Raw genomic sequence first — 8,935 nt, 5'->3', positions numbered from 1 at the left:
TTAAGTGCTTAACCACACGCACGTTAATAAACTCCACCCGTATGGTGCATAAGAGGCCGTAGCTTGAAGACCGCAAGGCCGCCTGAGAACACCCTTCTCGGGGAAAAGGTAAATGGATAATAGTCAAATTTTGTTCAATTTTTTTTTTAGTAACCCCTCCCCTCAGTCGATGCATGGCAGGGGGAGAGGGAGTGTGAGAGGAGTGGTGGAGTAGTGGAGTGCATGGGGGAGGGAGGAGGCATGTGAAGCCACGTGGATGGCTATCTCTCCCCCCCCCCTTAGCCTATATGATCCCCCCTGGAGCTTGTGAGGGGACAAGAGGGGGACGACTGCTATTGCTGCCTGTGCCGTGTTGCCAAGGCCGTCGCCATCCACCACGCCACTGCCGCCTACTGCAACACTACTGCCGCCTACCCCACCCCATCGCCATCATCATCATTATCATCACCTTCATCCTTATCCTCATCATCATCTCCTCCACTATTACTTTCTCTCTCTACATCACGTTGCTGTCACAGAAGACAGGAAGCTTCTTTAGAAGATTCTAAAACAAGGCTTCTATAAGCCTCGTTTATCCTCACCATTGCGGGTTTGTCTTAAAACCCCATTTCGTAAACGCTGTGTCCTGCACAGAAGGAAAGATCTCGGGCAGAGAAGGTTCGATACAAGAAATTAACCTTGCTGAACAAAGTATGTACGTCGTCTATGGCTCCCAAGAAAATGGAAAGAGGCACACATGCAGGAGCTTCTACTCCGAGCTCGCGTGCGGATAACACCCCGAACCTCAATGCCTAGGTTCTTAGAATTTGATTTTTGTATGAAAAGAATGCAATTACACATGTCTCTAATTCACGTAGTCAAGTTAGAATACATTGGGGAATTTATTTCCTTAGACGATTTACAAGAGTTAGTGCATGTCATGCATTTGGGTTTGCTTGCATTTCCAAGTTGCAATCCTAAATGTATAATGCGTAGGTTAAAAAGATGGAATTGTTTAAATGCATCCTTGATTTCCTCGCCAAAATAAAAAAAGAACAAGTGCATGATGCATTTAGGTAATTCTTTCCTAGTTGTGATTCGTAGGAAATAATCATTGACGTCCAAACCAAGAAGTTGCATGCATGAAAGGGATTTGTGTACCTTGCAAGTTGCATGCGATGTTAATTACATTCTAGGCTGGGTTAAATGGTGTAGGACAGGATTAAGTTGATAAATAGTCCTATGACATTCACTCATGCATAAACTTCTTTATTGAAGTTGTTTTAGAAAAATATGCCTTTCATATTAAATCGTGAATTCAATGCATTGGAAAAAGGGTTTATAGGTATGGTTCTTGTTGAAAATTCAAGTAGGCTTCTATATGAGTGAGTCCTAAATTGTCAATCATTAAAGCTTGGTTCTGCTGCATCATTATAGTTTTGGCGCAAGGGAAAAGAAATGATCATTGAAACATTTTAGCTGCAAAGAAAGAAAAGTCTATGAATCACATATTTGCATGGGAGGTTATGTTTTGCAATTATTTACATCTCTTAGGAAAAGGATTTGCATCACTTCTAAGGAAAGATCACCTCTTGTCGCAAGACATTGGATCAGTTAGGTAATCATTGTAAGGGTGTAATCAAATGATTACCACTTTAATGTGCTGGGTAGAGTTAAGCCACGTTAAAAATTCTGCCTAGTTTTGCACTCGGCAAACCGACTTAATATTTTCAATCCTAAAGGTCCTACCCACATTCACGCAATGTTAGGGTTAATTGGACACCCATACAATAACAATCTAGGGTTTTACCCTAGGGTAAATTGGCCTAATACTAGACTTCGGATTGAATTTAGAAACCCTAGGGCCAAACGTTGTTGGCCTAGTAAGGTTAGGGTTGGGTTGGGTCAAGAGGACTCACAAACCCTACATCTTGACCAAACGTATTTCTTGACCAAGGAACGTCGTTGATGGGAGATTGATCCCACAAGTTAGATGCGACTCTTGCTTCATGCAACGATGCATGGCTTTTTGTTTAAATCATAAGATAGAATTGTTGGCGGGTTCTAAGTACAAGTTTAATTTGCAAGAGGATGAGTAGTCATCATATTATATAACCCTTCTATGAGGCTCAATTGCCAAGTTAGGATAACTATAAACTGCCGAGCAAGAAATTGACCAATCAAGTTAGGGCAACAAGGTTGCCCAAGATTTACTGTCTTAAATTGAGGAACCTAAGGTGTTGGTTAATTTGGGTTAATAGGGTATAAACCCTAACCCAATGATAAAAGGGTAAACAAGCAACGAAACCCTTGGGATCTTGCCAAGTCACAATTGATCCCGAATCGAATGCTTGATGCATTCGGAGAAGAGGATTCACACCTTAGCAGTTAGCGAAACAAACGACCACTGGATTGATTGTGTTTATACAGTTGGAAGCACTGTTTGTTCTTCTTTGCTCAAGGAATCTAATGCTGGAAAAATAACCAATGCTTCAGGTTGAAGGCCTGGAGGGAGAAGAAGCTTCAGTTACCCCCGACTGTCTGCCTAAGCCTATCCAAGGGGGTTGTTAGCCGTGCCGGGTACGTGGACCGAACCCCCCGCGAGAGATCTCTCCGTGGGTGCTACTTGGAGCAGGAGGACGCTTGGGTGCCAGGGGGGCTCTAGCCGTAAATCCCTTGCCTCCGGGTCCTGCACAAGAGGTCGACGTAACTCAGGATTGGATCTTAAGGCCCGCATACTAGTCTACAGGTGGAATCTTGGAATAGCGATCCATAAAGGTTGCTGGATTGCCTTCGGGCGGAATATGGATTAGCCTTCAGGCTCGATTATTATGATGTATTCCAAAGACTGATAAATAAGATAAATTATTGAAAAGGAACTTCTTTGACATTGTTTTTCCATGTCAGTGCGATGGATGTGGCCATGGGTCCATGATTAATTGGCTAATTAAGGAAACTGTTTTTCCTTGTCAAACTAAATGTGGTAGGTAATTAAACAACTAAAACAACCCTGAGGAAAGTGTGATGGATGTGGCCATGGGTCTGTCCTACAGAAAGATGGTCCCGATTGGCTAGGAACTTTTCTCAAAGAAGTTGACAACAAGGTAATGATGACTTAGAATCCAGGAAGCTAGAGTCCCGATTTGTGATGTTTTAGGTGAACGAAATGGGACTATGCCTTATGGGCATAGAGGTCGAGCTTTGCATCCCTCTCATTTCCCATTCTCCTTGAACCAAGTGCAGCATGAATCTGCTTCGACCCTAACATTTTTGCTTAAAGTAGTTTGCTTGGGGTTCGACGCTAACTGCCGTTTTAGGAAATTGACCACTAGAAAAATCCAGATTCAGGTCGGTCCTAAGTGGGAACAACCGAAATGCTTCCGCTTCGTGGCAAACTCGGGAGGACCTAGATTGTAAACCTCGTGACATTCCGTGGGAGTGCAGGGCGGTGCTTTCTAGACTCTCTTCTCGATGGGCTACTAAGACGTATCCTGCAAGTAAACAGGTGGACACATTACACATGTGTATTTTGCTATTTAGAGTGTAGTTGTTATTCAATGCTTCTTCATTTGTTGAAGTTTGTACTACGGATCGCGATCACATGATGCCTTACTCCAGTAATACACAGTGTGATTTACAGATTGTCAAATTTCATGCAATGGATCTCACAAAAGTAGATCAAGACATCCTCTATTGAATCCGCAAGGCCAAGAGTAGTGGAGACGGTCTGTCTCTTTGAGGAACACTTGTCCACCAGCATGTTCACGATACAAACTTACCTTTTGGTGCATCTTGTAGATGAAGTGGAGATTGCTGGAGATGTCCATGATCATATTCAATGTGTAGACGTTCAAAGGGGTACTTGAAGGAGCTGGGGGAATATTTCGACCAGGTCCATCTGGATTTCTCAAAATAGATTCCGAAAAAAGAGGGACGAATTTGCGGGACACATTTGTATTAGCAGTCCATAGTGAATATGTGCATGAACTTAAGTTTTTTTTAATTTTATTACGACATGATACATGTCACAAAAGTTCAATCTCTCTTGTACATGATTCTGAATAGGTAATTTTCTATCCAAACCCCTTACAGCCTTGATGGTCGTATGTTGTACCTTCAGCTTCTCAAAGTGTGAGAGTATATATGTATTTTAGTGCGCGTCTATAACTGCTGCTTGTTGTAGTGTATGCGTCTGAAAACGCGTCTATATTCGCGTCTATTTGCGTGGATATATAAACGTAAAATTCGTGTCTATTTACACGCTCTTTTACACACACATACAGACGCGATGATAGACGTGCCTGACTTTGCGCATCTATGCCTCGTTTCTATTGTAGTGTTGCTATATATTTTGTTTTCCACATAAACAATTTATTAGATCCCTATGTTATCACATGGTTACATGTTCAATGAAAAGAAAATAAGAAAAAGACATCCATACACATACTCTAGGTATGTGCATATGCAATACTTACTCGTGATTTTGATAGATTCTCTCTAGGTTTAGAATTGATCTCCATAATAGTTTGAATATCTATTATTGAGTTCTACTAATTTATTGACATCTTTGGGTGGATAAAAATATATGCAAGGAGGTATCTTGAGTGCTATAGGGTATCTAAGACTAAAAGTACACAAAACTAATTCATTTTTTAAAAGTAGCATTTTTTGTTATCTAGGAAAAGCGGATTTTCATATATTGTGATGGTGGCTTGTAGATAGATCTATTATCGTCGACTTGAGTATCATGAGGACTATATCCTATATTCGTATGTAGAAATTTAGAGTAGAATCAAGTTGTAGGAAAGCTCATGACAACACTACTATCCTCACAGTTTTGATAAAGGGTTTCTTGCTTTAAGGTTTCTAGTTGCCAAATATGGGTGGTTGCTTTAATCCAACAAGGTGTCTATAATGTATGAAGTCTTTTGCAAAGTAATATATAGAATATGCTTCATCATAAAAATCCTATCGAATAACTATTTTTCAGGTAATGTAACTTTTTACTAGTTCACATTTTGAGGATGGTGTAAAAACAAAAGTTTTAGCCCTAAAAAAGATCTACAATTATTTTTAGATACATATTTTACACATTCTCAACATTTAGCAAGTTATTTGAGTCCTAAAGTGACCTTGAATGCAAATTTCACAGCAGTATGCAAAAAACGGTGTAGTAGTCAACTTTGAGTCCTATTTTTTATGACCTTACCTTCAGATTTGGTAACCCATCATATGGACATGAATTGTAGAGCTTTTTTTTGCTACAACTCTCTAGTTATCATCATGACCTGATTCTATCTACAAAGAAATTTATTTATCTTAAAAGTAGGTCTCGCAGTTAACCCTAGTCTTAGTAAAATTTGTAAATTTTAACCTATATAAACATCTAATTTCCTAGTAGAATAGCTTTTAATCAAATTGGAATGTGAGTATACTCCCATAAGAAAATTTTTAGCTTATATAAAGATCTAAAACTTATATTAGACATGGTTTCGTCTAAATATGCATATATTAAAGGATAATCATATCTGAATATGCCATAGAACTTGAATATTACTATTTTTAACCAAGAGACTAGTATTTTATCCAGCTTTAGCCTTATCTTTAATATATTTATTTTTAAATTTTAGTCTTAATTGTATGTAAATGTTTTGTAAAATTCATTATAAGCTTCAACTCTCTAGTTATAGACTAACTTGATTCACAAGAAGAGATAAGTTGTTCTTTATTCAGAGTAGGCCTTCAATATGATTCTCACTCTCATCTTTGACGATTATAGTATACATTTAATGTTGTTATCTTTTGATTTGATAGACATTGAGACTAACAAATTTTTCTTAAAAGTACTTTGGAAAATTCTTCAACTTTCTAATTCTGTTGCGAATTTATGCTTTCTCTCCAATCAAGGTAAGATAGGTAAGTCTTTTATTTATTTTTTTCTAAAATTATTAGTTAATTTTTACTTACTACTAAACTAGAATAACAATTTTATTTGTTATTGTCGATGCTTTGAATATGAGACCTAGCATTCATAATATATCTCTTATCTTTTGACTCTCTTACTTTCATGAAAGACATCTATAGCACTAACACTAGCTTTTAATCTTATTAGAATCAATTGTTTGTTAATAATTAGACTCCGATTAATTCATTGTCCTATACTAGATACTTGGTTTAGTTGAAGATATGCAACAGATGAGTGCTCGCGCCCTTAGTGCTTACCCTACACTGCTAGCTCCACATTGAGTAGCTAATAGCAATTGAGGGCAATTGCTATCCCACCCCGGGGGTATGAAGCTAGGAGGCATATTCCACGGTGGATCCTATGAGACTATGGTGGATTCCGTGAGGTTTTGCCGTGGATTACGTAAAACTATATTGATTTGCCGGGGCTCGTTTACAAGGTGGATTCCTTGTGTGAGAAGTTGACGGAGATACATGTCCTTTTCGGGCGTTATGTTAATTTAATGTACACGTGGGTGATTCCACAATGAGTGATTTCACAAAATACATATTTAAATTAATAGACGTTTATGAGTTTAGAGTGCACTCATATTGAATTAAGGTTAGAAGAGAGTTTCAACCTATTTATTTATTTTGTAGCTGAAAAATGCTAAGTATTTGCTATTGTTTCTTTATTTTATTTATAAACAATTGTGAATGCTTCAACTGATGCGTAGAGCAGGTAGCGCTGGCTTTGGGTAGCACTAGTCATTAGCGTAAGTCCAAGCATAAATTTCATTATTATAATTATTACTATATTTATAAGTTATAAGTTTAAACTTCTTTAGTAATAATTAGATCATTGTCATTAGTACTATTAATGTACTTTTTTTTTCAAGATAGATTATTTTAAAATATGAGATTTAAAATATGTTTTTATTGAAATAAGCTTTGTTTATAGAATACTTATGATTTTCTTAATGTGGTTAAGTTTAGAAGGCTTTTCTAGCTTTCTTTATAAAAGCAAAAGCATCGTGCACAAAACAAGAGAATAGGGTGAAAACTTAGTTTTCTCGTTTCTCCCTCATCTGGAATTGGAATTCAAAGCTTCAAGAGTTGCTTTAGGGGTTTTGTCACGCTCTGGATGTGATGGTGATGTCAAAATGTCAAGATTCAATGTACAGAATTTTTGGTAGCAACTACAACATGTTACATGATACCTCTTAACTCTTAAAACTCTGTATTTCAATTGATATTTGTAATTTCTTTGTAATTATATGTAAGATATGTATGCAGCTATCCATGTAAAACTGTTATATATAATTAATGATGGCAAACCATGGCTTTTGCCATGGGGGAGGTTGTCTGTATATGATCATTGAGATGTTTGATTTATTAGATTTTTCCACTCAATTCTTTGTTTATGATTGAGATTTGATTTGCTAGATTTACCACATGTTCCGCTTCGCAACATCTTTGGAAAGGTTGATGATATCAATGCTCACTTGATCCAATGGCGCCAAGCCTACAAGGTGATGACACACCTAAACATCCTTTAATGTCCAAACGAAACGAATGTATCTAGCCTTTCTCAAGCGCTCATAATGCTATTGGACTTAGACAAGAGTAAACACACCTTGTGCAAACACCTATCTTCCACGTGGTTGCCCCTCTAGCCAAATCACTTCCTAGTGTAAAGGTGCATCCATGGCCTTCCCATCTTGCTCACATTTCTTCTCTTTCATGCCTTTCTCTTTCGTTCCTTTCTAGTATTCATTGCCTTGTCCTCCTTTACCCTTCCCACTTTATTCATGCCCCACCCCAGCAATGTGATGTTGAGGCTACTTTGGTGGTCCACCCGATGTCTTGTTATTCCAAGTATCACAGTCAAGCATAATGTAGAATGAATACATATTTCACTTCGACACATCAAAGATTGCTGTGGCCAAGATGGAGATCCAAATACATTGGACCATCCATGAATTAGGGGACCTTGGCCATATAAGTAGTCTGCATAGTCCTTGCAGTTTGGACAATGGCTTTACATCAAAGGGCAGAGGCTGATAGAGAGAATTTTGGAAATTAGCACCTCGTTTAGTCTCGAGTCGCGTACCTCGATTGCTCTCGAGTCGCGCACTGCGTTAGTCTCGAGTGGCGTCCTATCCTTAATTATGTAGTAACTAGGGTTTTTACCATCCGAGGCGTCGAGTCTTGACTCTATATAAAGGCCCGTTCGCTGCAATCTTTCCAGAAGATACAACAGCGATTGGTGACCTCCCTATCAGTGTATTACGTATACTCAAAAGGGGTCAATATGGAGCGGGAGATGAGGAGGTTGCTAGTGTTGCGCGCACTGAGCCTGGCGCTCATAGCGTCGATCAGCCTTGAGGCCGCGGAAGCCAGGGTGGGTAGTGTACTGATTAGTAGTGTTGCGGTTTGATTAAATAACATTGTGCTTGCTTGCGTGGGCGTTCTGGACGACCCTGTCTGTACTCTGGATATTTCATCAAGTGTCTTATTAAAGGAGATACTCTTATCATGCTTATATCTGCATGCATTAATATTGACGTTGTTCTGGGCAATATGTTTGGCGCATGTTGCAGTGCTCCGACGTGACGTCTTTCAGTAGCAAGTGCTCGGACATCCAGCTAGTGGATTTCGCCAATGGCTTTACCCTGGAGGCCACCTGCTCCTACATAGACGAGAGCAGTGGAACCATCCAGCACGCACAATCTCAAATCTACCTCAACGACCACGTGGAGAACGTGAACGGCCTGCTCTTCTGCCACCTGTGCAGCAGCAAATTCGGCTTGCCGGAGAAGTGCGAGTTCTCGCACTCTTGCACAAATGTGCAGCTGCTGGGCGGCCACCAGCTGACGGCTGACTGCGGCGACGGCCACGGCTCCCGGCCCCACGCAACCCTCGACCTCGACTTGTGCATCGGCGTCTCCGAGATGGGCGAGCTGCAGTGGGATTGCGACATGTTCTAAGTTTTTCACGCGCTTCCTTAGAA

The sequence above is a fragment of the Lygodium microphyllum genome, chromosome 24 (genome assembly GCF_053477565.2).
Source record: "Lygodium microphyllum isolate KBCC chromosome 24, Lygodium_microphyllum_v1.1.10, whole genome shotgun sequence".
NCBI lineage: Eukaryota > Viridiplantae > Streptophyta > Polypodiopsida > Schizaeales > Lygodiaceae > Lygodium > Lygodium microphyllum.
This window is presented reverse-complemented; position numbering follows the sequence as displayed.